The 13,237-nt window shown below is 38.0% G+C and overlaps 1 protein-coding gene across 1 annotated transcript in view; it reads left to right on the top strand.

Moving 5' to 3' along the window:
- The window catches only part of LOC133524265 (putative uncharacterized protein DDB_G0277255), a 74,393-nt gene that overhangs the window by 22,971 nt on the left and 38,185 nt on the right, over positions 1 to 13,237 (top strand). The gene's annotated exons all lie outside the window — the stretch shown is intronic.

Raw genomic sequence — 13,237 nt, 5'->3', positions numbered from 1 at the left:
AAGCTTTTTATTAATAGCGGGAAATATTTAAGGAGAAGGGATAACTTGTAGTGACATGTGTCAGATAAGTGTCGGTCTTACAATCCGATTTTGAAGTCGAAATGTACTGAGAGCTTAGTCTATATATTTTCCGTCGCTGATGCTCTACGAGATGAATACATAGGTTGAGGTGATAGTTGAATACTGATCGAGTTTTACTATGGAGCCAACCCTCGATCCTGACATTGGCTACATTGGTTGTTTCGTAGATTTCGCTTGATCAAATATTCAAGTTTTCTAAGACACTGTCTTTTATGGGATTTCGTGGTGGGTCCTCTAGTAAAAGTTGTTCATTTCTTATAAAGTTATAACGTATGTCGTTAAGTACATATTTACTTCGCACTATATCCCTCTTGTGCCATGTAAGGAGGCCTGTGTCCAGCTGTGGGACGTTGAATACAGAAAGGTACTTAGTAGGATTTTCCAAAAGCATCTTACAACTTACCTACCCGAAGAATTCTTGAGCGCTATCTTCACTGGTCGATATTTCTGATATGCCAGAAACCCAATTAAGTATAAACATAATTCACAAGCAACCAGCGAAGGAATGCGTCTAAGGAATGCACTAGTCATGTTCGAAGTCACTAGTTCAAAATGTCTTATCGATCTTCCTTGCATCTAAGCTCTTAAGACTTTTTGGAATACGGACATCTGATCTAGTTAAATACGTAAAATTGTCGTATGTTCATAGGAAAGATGTGTCGGTTAAGACATTTTGGAGCGCGGTCAATGAGTACAGGTAGTCGGCCCTAAGACTTGCTCGTTTTTGAACACGCCGATAATTCCAAGCGGTCCAATAGGTGTGTTGACGTTTTGCTATGCTTTGATTGTAGGTTAAACACTACTAAGGGCCAGTTGAACCAACCACAACGGACTGATCAGCGTCATACATAGGGCTTCTAATCCCGCTGCCTATCTTTAATCCCGGTACCTGCGAGACTGCATATTTTGACCGGTATTTGCGGGATCACGCATTTAAATTAAAACTATGAATGTAAGGTTAATAAAGCAATGAAATAATCAACCTACTTCCACATTTCAAATCAACCATGGGATCAAAGATAAAGAACGATAATCATGGTCAGCTTATAAAATATTTGCGAAGAAAACATAACATGTACCTATCTAAAGTGTTGTTTGCTAAACTACTGCGAATTTTAGAGGAAATATATCCAGCCCCATGAAAGGCCATACCTTTCACACTAGTTATAATAATTCAGCCTATATACGTCCCACTCTTGGGCACAGGCCTCTGAGGCCTCCTCTCATGCGAGAGTTTTTAAACGTGGCAATATTTATTTATATTAACAGAGTCATCCTAAATAAGAAAGTAAAACCTGGATTAAATTTACAGGAGGATACTCGTAATGGCATTTTACATTATTAATATTGAAATAAAATTATTTACAGTTACATGACCTTTTGTTGAAAAAGTTGCATTAATTTATAATCGTTTACATGAATGTACAGACAAAAACAATAAAAAATATCGTTTTAATTAATTTAACTATCTATATAATTTAATTTTCAGAGATGTAGCAGACACATGTAGATCAGTAGATGTATGTAAACAATAAGTTATTTACATGAGATTTTGCTGAAATCGTTACATTCGTTTGCAAACCGTTTTGGCGCCATTCATTTATTACGTATTAAGACGATTTTTGCCAGTTTTTGACCCCCACCAGCACTATGTAAGAAAATATAAGAATAGGCCGACCCCCTCGCCCCTATATTACGCAAGAATCTAAGGAAATACAATTTTCGATTATCTTAGGGTTAATTAAAAAAAAATTGTACCATTTATCAGTACCCCTAGTGTAAATATTTTCGACAGCGAAACGTGACGTACGCGTTTGTGTTAAGTGTCATTTTGTATGAGATTTTTGACTCTCCAAAACGTCCCGCTTGGCGCGCTGTTCAAAAACCCATACAAAATGAGACTTAACGCAAACGCGTACGTCACGTTTCGCTATCGACTAAAATTACACTAGGGGTACTGTACTGTCTTTGATAGTATAGAGTGTAGAAGTATAATTTTGAAATTTTCCGTATCTTTGTGATAAGAACTATGAAAACCCCCTAAAGAAGCTTACACCCGAGCTTCTAAGAAATAAGACATTTTCGACCCCCCTTCTCCCCTAAATCGTCTTTACGTAATAAATGATTAGTGACTTAAGCCATCACCCACAGAGGGTTCCTTATTTACTACAGGACACTAAAAATAAACTATTGTATCAAAATATGTAATTTGCAAAGGCTCTCAGGAACACGTCTATCAAAATTCGCAAAAAATGTTGACACAAACCCCATTGTTCATGGCAAAAAAATGTCACAACAATACCTCTGCCCGCTTATTTCAAATTTGATGTCAAAAATGGACCATACACAATTTTATAGTAGAGAAAAACTGACCTTATAATAAAGGTTCTCTAATCGAGACATTAAAAAAAAACCTTTATTCACGTTTTATGCCTTATAACTATTTACAATATTCTTCTGCCAAACCACAGAGTGGTTTGTTGGATATTAGGATATTTAGGATGTGTCCGTAGACTCCGACCACGCTAAATATTCACTTACTTGAAGGGTGTGCTCCCGGTACTGGTTTTCTGTACAAAATCAGTCCTAGAACCGGTAATTACCGGGACTTGCCATACAACTTGAGGTATATGGTGATGGTGTCTGGTGAGTAACATACTCATTGTTTATATTTGTTATGTTAGATTAGAGATTAGAGCATACACGGACTCTACAACATCTAGAATTTCTTGGTCTATGGGCCACACCTTTTTTTTAATGCTACGTCGGTGGCAAACAAGCATACGGTCCGCCTGATGGTAAGCAGTCTCCGTAGCCTATGTATGCCTGCAACTCCAGAGGAGTTACATGCGCGGTGCCGACCCTAACAACCCTCCCTCCCCTCGTTGAGCTCTGGCAACCTTACTCACCGGCAGGAACACATCACTATGAGTAGGGTCTAGCGTTATTTGGCTGCGGTTTTCTGTAAGGTGGAGGTACTTCCCCAGTTGGGCTCTGCTCTAGATCTGGAATGGCATCCGCTGTGCTGTGCCCTACCACACAAAGCCAGGTGATATTCACAATGCCCATACCTCGCTTGTGGACGTAGTTTAAGGACGTACCCGGGTCCAGAAATACACCTAATGTGCACCGTTAATTTAAACCAGATTTCGAACATTCGTTAAAATAACGATTAAGCTAAAGACAATAAATTTAACCTATCGACCTTATATCGTTCCAAGATTAAACTAAAAACCCAGCCGGCACGTTCGCGGGAATTAACATGAAAACGCTTAAACAGTAAACCCTTATCGTAGCGATAAGATGGCGCGATAATGTTCTATCGAATGCGAAAACGTGAAATACACGCGCGAAACTATAGTGTTATAAGTCCTTTTTCTTTCGAATGGCTCAGGCCTTGCGTAGCAATAGTTTCTAGCTTCTGTTCGACACTCGAGAACATTGAATATGTAGTTACTACATTTTGTGTAAATTTTACGAGTAAACGGAGTTTTTTCAACTGGGGCAAGGACGAGCGTTTTAGTTGTATTTATTGACTATACTTGTGGCGCCACTGTGCCAGCGCCGCATTTTATCTCATTTCCTATTGTATTCATGTTAGAGCCATTACGTTACCCAATTTGTCTTATCTGTGTTAATTTTTTTTTTCATACTACGTCGGTGGCAAACAAGCATACGGCCCGCCTGATGGTAAGCAGTCTCCGTAGCCTATATACGCCTGCAACTCCAGAGGAGTTACATGCACGTTGCCGACCCTAAACCCGCCCCCCCTCGTTGAGCTCTGGCAACCTTACTCACCGGCAGGAACACAACACTATGAGTAGGGTTGTAGAAAATTACTAGTAGTATATTATATATTATATACTAGTGTTATTTGGCTGCTGTTTTCTGTAAGGAATTTTGATTCGAACGACCAATCAGGGCCTAGTTCCCAACGCAAGTTACCCCTGATTGGCCGTGTGCAGAAAGCTTTGCCAACAGTACCAACTTAGACGCCTAGATGGCCATATTGGCCATTTCCCACTTGGTATATTCCTTTTATGCTTTTGACCACCGTAGCACGCGCACGGTGTCGCTGATGCGTAAGAACTGGGGCCCATTTCTCGAACAGTATTAGTCTAATATTATTAGTGTGTCGCCATGGTAACCCATACGATTTGACAGTTCGTGGACTAATATTATTAGTCTAATACCGTTTGAGAAATGGGCCCCTGTACCTACAATACTGCTGTAGACTGTGTTTTCAAGACTACATCTTAAGACCATATTTCTGGAAGAAATACGTTGTTTTCATCAGCTCCCACACCCCTAGTCCTACATCTTACTAGGTGTCAGTTTTAGCAAGATTGTAATACCCTATGTACGATTCAGCTCAACATTTTGAGCAAATTCTCCTATTATAATTCAGTACAGTTTGTAGACAACAAGATTATTTCTTGTCTTATTGCGTTCCTCAGAATCAGCTTTATAAAAACTACCCAACTTCAGCTGAGCCCAGTAAATAAGTAGGCATCAATACCAATCTTAATGTTGGTTTGGTTGGTAAAAATATTTTGCTTTAGAACAGCAACATTGAAATAATAGGCCCCACCTATTTCTCGAACGGTATTAGTCTAATATTATTAGTGTGTTGCCATGGTAACCCATACGATTTGACAGTTCGTGGACTAATAATATTAGTCTAATACCGATCTAGAAATGGGTCCCAGTTCGTGGACTAATAATGTTAGTCTAATACCGTTCGATAAATGGGCTCCTGAACGAAGATATTCGAATTATGTTTGGACCATATAGGTACTTGAGAGTTTCTGGGCTATTTAGTGTGTATTTTTGATATAACCGTAAATGTAGACGTAGGTTTTAGTGCTATAAAACAATTGAGAGAGTTTTTATTAATTTAGTCTTAACTACTTAATTAAGTAATAATTAATTTTTAATATATTTTCGAGCGGCAATGTATTTCGTACTACTACTACTAACTACTGCTTACTCCAATTCTAAGGATTAGTTGCCAGGCGGACCCCAGGCTCCCATGAGCCGTGGCAAAAATGCGGGGACAACGCGAGGAAGATCTACTAATATTAGATGACTTGACTGTGTAAACTAAAGGAAAGTAATTCGTCGATAAGCTTCCTTTGACGTTCTAATTTTTGTCATAAACTTTTTTTTTTCAAAACAACGAACGTCAATATATCACTCAGGGCCACGGCTATACTAATTATTATCTTAAGAGCAGTAAGTATGATCTTTTGAAAATCAAGTAAAAAATTATTCACCGAAACAGGTTCAATGACCAGAAGCAAAAAATAAAAAGAATCAGTTCCGCAACATCTAATTTAGAATCATTAAACTAATTACTCGCTGGAATGCTTTCAACAAACTGATCAAAAAATGTTTATTTCTCTCGATAAATTATTTGTCGATATCGAATTCTCCATAAAGAATGAGTCCATTAAACATTTACGTGGAACCTTGTCGCATTACGTAACATTAACGGGGCCTTAAAACGTGCTTAATTAGTACATAACGACAAGATTCGTGCGGGTCTGCGGGATTGCAAAGACTGCCTTAATTTTGTCTAAACCAACGGTTTAACCGCCAATATAATAAGCAACATAAAAATATACTTACTGCTGTGACGCAGCGACCCGAAGTGGATCTTGGCCTCCGACACCAAAGACCGCCATGCTTCTCTGTCTAAAGCCGTTTTTCTCCATTCGACGGCGCCGAGTTCGCTGTCTTTTTGCACTTCGTCTCTCCAGCGGTAGCTAGGTCTTCTAGGTCTTCGGCCATTTGGAACTCCAGAATACGCCCTCCAGACTGCACGATCTTCATCCATCCGGACTACATGCCCGAGCCACCGGAGTCTGGCGACTTTCGTTTCTCCAATGATGTGCTGCTCATCCAACATTACCTAAATATAAACTAACTAAGGACCTGTTTCACAATGTCCAAGTATTGGATAGCTAATTAACAGATAAATTAACTGCCAAAACATAGCACTTTATCTAGTCTTATCAATCTTAGTCAAGCTTATTTGAAAACTGTGAAACGCCAACGATGACTTTGTTCGTCATATAAGTGGCAAGTACCAAGTACCTTATTCAGGACTTGGACATTGTGAAATGAAACAGGCTCTTAATTAATTTCAAGTAATGTGAGTTAAACATTTCAGATTCCCAAAAATCTTCCGAGTGTTATAGAGGAGAATATAATGACTAAAGTCAAGCCAAGCACCATTTTAAGTACAGTTATTGCGCGGTTTCTGTTAGGGGCCCGTAGACCCGTAGCAATAGATTTAATATATCCGATGTGATTTTGTTTTTAGATTCTGTTATATTTTATAAAAGGCATCTCTATTCATAATTATGGAAATTGACAGCTATTATTAAGATCTTCAAACTTTGAAAAAAAAAGAGGAAAATACTTATTAATAATAAGATAATTTGATCATTATTTCTCATTTATTGCATGTTTTACTGGTTTCAATAAACAATTTCTGCAAATAAAGACATTGATAATCAGCCTCCAGATCGTAAATTGTAATTATTTCTTGTGCCTTTAAAAATCAAATTATTGTCTATTATTACAAACCGCCTTTATACTCTTCGTTAAATTATTTACATAGTTTGGCCCAGTACTGTCTCATTTCAAACATGGACTGAGAGAATACAAATACATATCTTGGTCTCACTCTAGTAGTAACACCCAAAAGAAAGGGATGAGTATAACTTTCCTGGTTCTTACTGACTGACAAGTTGTGTTTGCTAGACTATATCTGTGAAGTCAAAGAGGTGATCTTCTAAACAGTGTATCATCTAGTCGTTTTTTTTCTTTATAACAAGATAATTCGATCATTATTTCTTATAACTCTCGCATTTTCTATAATTATAGGTACGGGAACGTCGGGAACCCACTACCAGATATCCATTACACTTGTCGATTTTAAAATTTCTTAGCGTGCCCAAAGACATTACCAATTGCGTGCGTTACGCTCCATCGAATCTACGCCTGGCCGATCGCGGAAACACGTGGTAGGTATTTACATATGCATAGCAATCTGAGGCTTCACACACCTACTGTGTCAATCTACGCGTTTCTTGAAACGCAACTCTTTTCCATTGTAATAAGATTCATTGTTTGTTAAACAAAAAATTGAGAAAGGATCTTGCTACATTAGCTTTGCCGTCTTCTTCTGGCTGATGCACTGATGGCTTTAAAAACAAAACAGCATATCTTATAACAGCGAATTAAAGATTGTGCTCTGTATGAGTTAGATAATAAGGTTCTTAATGCATTGAAGTTGCTGATTGAGTTAATGTGTTTAAGTTGCAAGCGTGGTTTGTGTGTCCATAGGTGACACATATAGGTGTAAATGGGGTCAAATCCGTGCCCACGCAAATGCATAATCGATAATTAGCCGCGCGTGGTTTTCTGAACAAAATATTACATAGCGATTACATCTTAGACATTTTTGCTAAATAGCTGTTCTGGGGATACTCCTAAAGATATAGATCCTCTCCTATAGATTTCCATCCTTGTTTAAAGGTAAAACGCCATTGAATTGATGTAAATACTAATAATATACTATTACGTGTGACTTAAGATCCTTACCATGCCTCTTTTTTTTACATTGACTTAAATCAGTTTCTATCGTAACAGTAAATCTATTAATATGAGTACAGTCACGATCTCTAGTACTTAGAATAACTTTGAAGTCTGTAGCTACTTGGCTATACATTTCCTATACTAGTTGATTCACTATTGTAGCTCTTACTTGGTTGGCGTTAAGGTCTCCTATATTTACGTAGCATTCATATCAGTTATAGTTAATGCGGACGGTGAATTCAAGAACTAAAGACACACATATTCAGTTGCATATTCAAAACCCCTAGTGTAAATTTTTCGATAGCAAAACGTGACGTACGCGTTTGCCTTAAGTGTCATTTTGTATGGGATTTAGAAACCGCGCCAAGCGGGACGTTTTGGGAATTCAAAATCCCATACAAAATGAGACTTAACGCAAACGCGTACGTCACGTTTCGCTATCGAATAAAGTTACACTAGGGGTACAGGAAATACGGTAGCGCTGTGTTAAAACGCAAATACAATTTTGTTGTTCTTTGCACAAAGCTTAAGCTAAACGCATGCTGAGGCTAAGACGCAGGCGACCCAGTTCCACGCAGCGCAGGGCAGATTTTGTAAAGTATGGAACGTTCTTTAGCTATGCACGGTACTGCGCAAGGATAGTCGCTATCAGATATATCGGAGCGGCCGAGGTGCTCAAAACTATCTGACCACGCACTCTAACGCCTTGACAATAGAGGCGTGTTCAGATATTTGTCCTTGACCGCTCTGATATATCTGATGGCGACTTTACCATACTTTACAAAATCTGCCCTGCCCTGCACTGCGTGCAGCTGCGTCGCCTGCGTCTCAGCATACGCTTTATAGTATATCGCTTATTACACCTACACGGTCGCCGGGCTCTTTTTGTAGAAAAGCCGGTCGGCCTCCCTACAAAAAGTGCCCCGCGACCGTGTAGATGTAAGAAGCGCTATGTTGTTGGTGGTGAAAAGCGGAAACAAATTAATGAAGTTTTTTTTTTCTTGCAAAGATAGTAAGTGTGGTTTGTAAACGCATGTATAATTCGGCCATGTAAACATCGCGTGTCGGGAGGTTTTCCTGAAAGAACAGTGGGACGTTAACATATATATAATTATGTTTGAATATTGAACAACCAGTTTGATACAAGTTCGGCCGCGAAACGGACCATAGGGCATACGCATTTACTTTTAATTATCAGTTTGGACTTAGACTTGGGAACAATGTGATCGTGATGTGATATCATTATGTTGGCTGCACTGATTTTAAAGGCTGCCGTATTTGTGGTGTTTTTCGTTTTCTGCTACGCTAATAGAAGTGTTTTTTGAAATTATATCGACATTCCATCTGGCGGCTTTCGACATGATAAAGAAATAACTGGATTAGTATGTGGTGATGTATACCTATTTTGTATTATATTTTATTATTTCAATTCTTTACGCAGCATTACAGTACTACCACCAAGGCACTGCGAAATTACAATATATATAATATATATATATATATAAAGAAACAAGAAGATACTTAAACAATAGATATAAACAGTGTTGCCAGGCGTACGATAATTGTCGTACACGTACGATAATTTGGGTTCCGGTACGTTTTGTACGTTCCAAAGAGCATTATCGTACGCAAAAGTACGCTAATTTGGGCCCTTAGACGATGCCACCATAAAAGTCTAGTTTTTGAAGCAAAATATGGCACTTTTCTTGAGAAACAGGCTACTATTAGCACCTTTTGGGTGTTTGGCTCGTTGGTTTACGTCAATATTATTAATACTTACTGTAAACCATTTAGATATATCGCAAAAACTCACAAATATGAAACTGATTTTTTCACAATTTAGACGAAAATTGCGTTTATACCTTGGACATGTAAGCTTATTTCGCATGAAATTTTGGGAGTAGTGCCTTTTTGATAGGCGTACGATATTTTTTTCATCGGTACGATAATATTGACACTCAAATAGGTACGATAATTCTCTTCCGCCCACCTGGCAACACTGAATACAAATAAATAATATTTAAAGTAGATAAATCCTATGAAATTGTAATTTTGTGACATGCCGTACTTAAGTATGTATGTATGCGAATTCATCATTCTTTCATACTAATGTAGGCATAGTCAGACCAAGGTAAGTTGGCAGCCCAGTCAGTGCAAATGTAATTTTAAATGTCATTCTATGAAATTACGACGTTTGCTTAGCATTTGCAGCTGGGCTATTAAAATCGCTGCTAACTTATCGTAGTCTGACTTTACAATGAAAGGAGGCATACGTACAGCAGGGGGACTATAATTCATTTTTTTTTTGCATTAGAAAGAAGGTAAGCGATCTTGGCATGTAAGTATTAAAAAAAAAAACTCTTGAGAAATAAGTAACAGTGATATGTAAGGCAGTGTCTTACCTGAGCGAATAACTCGCGAACGCGAAGCAGAGGGGCGCGACGCGGTTGAATTCAATCCTTTGATACCTATGGAAGTGTCCTACGTGGACGATCTCCGAATGCCGTTGGGCCGCCGCGCCGCGCCACGCCGCGTCGCGCTGCGTCGCATTCGCGAGTCATCGCCCACGTAAGCCGCGCTGTAACAATATAAAGCATTCTTTTGCTTTCATAAGTAATGCAAACTTATTTCTAAAAAGCGTTTTTAATAATTTTCAATAAAAAGACACGTCGAGATTGTTTACCTTTTTTCTAATGTCAAAAAGAACGAACTATAATGAATAAATAAATGATTACTGGCGTATAATCTTAGTAACTAAACGGACAAGCTAAAATTACTCGCACTTTACGTATAACAGAACCCTAGCGTCAAAATGTCGCAACGTGTGGTTTTTCCCACCAGCCAGCGCGAATATGCCTTTGTGCTGCCTCGAATAGCGTCTTTGTTAGTGCGCATACTTTCCTTTGTTACCCCAAGGCCGACCGAGTAAAAAATCCAACATTATTCTCAATATTATACATTGAATTACCTACGTATTTATTCATGTAATATGAACCTTTTAAGCATATACAACTTATCATCTGTGTGCAAACTTGCAACACAGCGACAGACGAGGCTCTCGGCAGTGGGACGACACTCCTCTTTTCGGTCATTCTCGGCTTCTTTCGGCTCAGCATTGCTCGGAGCAATTATTAGGGTTGGCACAATTTGACGTCCCTTTTCGTGCACGACCATAGATAAGATAATGACTTGAATTTTGATAACCCTAAATAGCCGAAAGGGATAGTGCAATACATTAGAAAGGGACAGCATGATTCGTCCCTGAATCGCTGTCAAACTTCGGTTGTGTAGGAAGTGTCATTTCTGAACGGTAGTACTATTATTCATTCTGTGCTCTCGGTACATTCTTCACTTAATTTGAAAAACGGTCCATATGGCTTACACTTTTTCTAACAATTATTACCCCTTCTCCATAAGTATCCCCGTCCGCAGCAGAATATTACCCAAAATTTCCCGCTATTGAAAAAAAGTTGTGATTGCCTGATTTGTCAATAAAAGTTTTGATGGTTTTGATACACTAAATAAAATTCTACACTAATAAATCATACCAATATTATACCAATATATAATATTATTTGTACAAGTTAATCATTATTCATTATTTTTCTTTTATACGTCATACCTCTTGCGCGGCATTACAATATTTGAAATTGTCCAAGCTGTACCGATTTGGCTGTGCGTCAGTGTAACATAAGTAGAAAATATTACGCGACATTCTGCCATTATCACATTCTGCGGGTCTACCGAAAAAATCGAAAAAAAAAATCTAAATTTCGTTATCTAACCTCTCTATTACTCTTGCTTATTCGAATAGATTTTCTCGTTTTCTCGGTAGGCCAAGTATCGTATCTTATTTGTTTGAAGCCTTGACAAACAGTATGTATATGATAGTCTATGGTTTAGGATAGGTGCTAGTGCTGCACTCTGGCGGCAGAACATTGCAGTAATACCTCCTATTCCATGGTAATTCCTGTCGGATTGACAAGTACTGCGTCCAAAAGAAACTTAAAATTATTGCGGTGTGAAATAAAATAGGTAATGCATAGTATGGACAGAACAGAACTAATGCTGTATACTGTGTTTTTGATCGCAAGAGTCCTAAATTATCGTTTATTATGGCAATTATTATATCTGATTAATTTCTCGAACAGTATTATACATAATTCTATTCGTATGAATTTCCGTAAAATGTATATGTAGTTCATTTTTTTAGCATTAGAAATAAGGTAAGTAAACAATCTTGACATGTCTTTTTATTGAAAAACGCTTTTTGAAAATCAGTGACTATTACTTATAAAAGCAAAGAGTAAATGATCGTATATGATTTATAATTGTTACTTATTTGCCGTGACTTATTTTTCAAAACTGTTTTTCAATAAATATACATACACGTCATAATCGCTTACCTTCTTAATAATGATACCTTTCAAAAAATGTTACATTATGAAAATTTAAGTTACGACGCCGCGCCTTAATAAAAATGTTCAATCAATTTAATCTCAAGCGCGCACAGAACAAAAGGTGATCGAACTTAAACAATTTTGTTTTTCTTGTAAATTATTTTCTTTTACTGTATTCGGCCAGTCCGATCCGCGGCGATGGGGTCATCGGCTGTTAACCATTACAAATCTCAGAAAAAAACACTGCCAATTGTATAACAGTTATCGCACGTATAATTTTTATCAGATTGCACCACAGTAGAGCTTAGCACTCAAGAAATATAGTTTATAATGCCGTACTTTGTGGTATCAGTAAGAATTTTCTCTCTCAAGGTAAACTTGGCTCTGACTCATTGCAAGCCTGCACGAGTTTTTTAATTTGTTATTACGTCAGATATTTGTCTATTTATGGTACTTCTTGAAGTTGAATACCGCTTTTAATTGTGGCCTTAATTTGTTTAAATTAAACGATAAGGTCAAGAATGAATTACACAAACGTATATATATGGCAAATGATCTATGACCCCTGATATCGTCACGTCGATGCCAAAATTAGGAATAAGGTCATATGGAATAATGCCGTCTTTACCATAAGGGCACACGGGGCCCGTGCCGAGGGCCCCCAACCTATATTTGATTACCCACATAATAAATAGAAGGTCATAGTAGAAAAATGTTACTTTAATTCACTTTCTTTCCTTTCCAAAAGGGCCCCAAATGTGTCCAAGGGCCCCAGCATAGTTTAAGACGGGTTTGGGTAAGAGAAGCTTCCCGCTGATTTCCCACTGAAGGGCCCACTGATTACCAGTTCGCCGGACGATGTCGGCCTATCAGTTATTCGCAAAAGCTGAGCTGATATCGTCCTGAGAAGCGGTAATCAGTGGGCTTCTTTAGTTTATTTTGAAACAGTATAAAATACCCTACAAGTGTTTCTCTTGCCGTTTTGAGATTTGAAAACTTCACTTGAGGCGAGTGTTACATGCAGAGTGTTACGTTTTTCCAAATACATAGTTAATGCCAAGAACATAATTAGTTGAACGATTTGGTAAGAATTCAGCCATTGATTTTATGAATAGATTAGTATTTTCCTAGGCCCGGTTTCACAACGA

Source organism: Cydia pomonella, chromosome 1 (assembly GCF_033807575.1).
Source record: "Cydia pomonella isolate Wapato2018A chromosome 1, ilCydPomo1, whole genome shotgun sequence".
NCBI classification, from domain to species: domain Eukaryota; kingdom Metazoa; phylum Arthropoda; class Insecta; order Lepidoptera; family Tortricidae; genus Cydia; species Cydia pomonella.
Note: the sequence above shows the minus strand (reverse complement) of the source record. Positions and strands in the feature narration are given on the sequence as shown.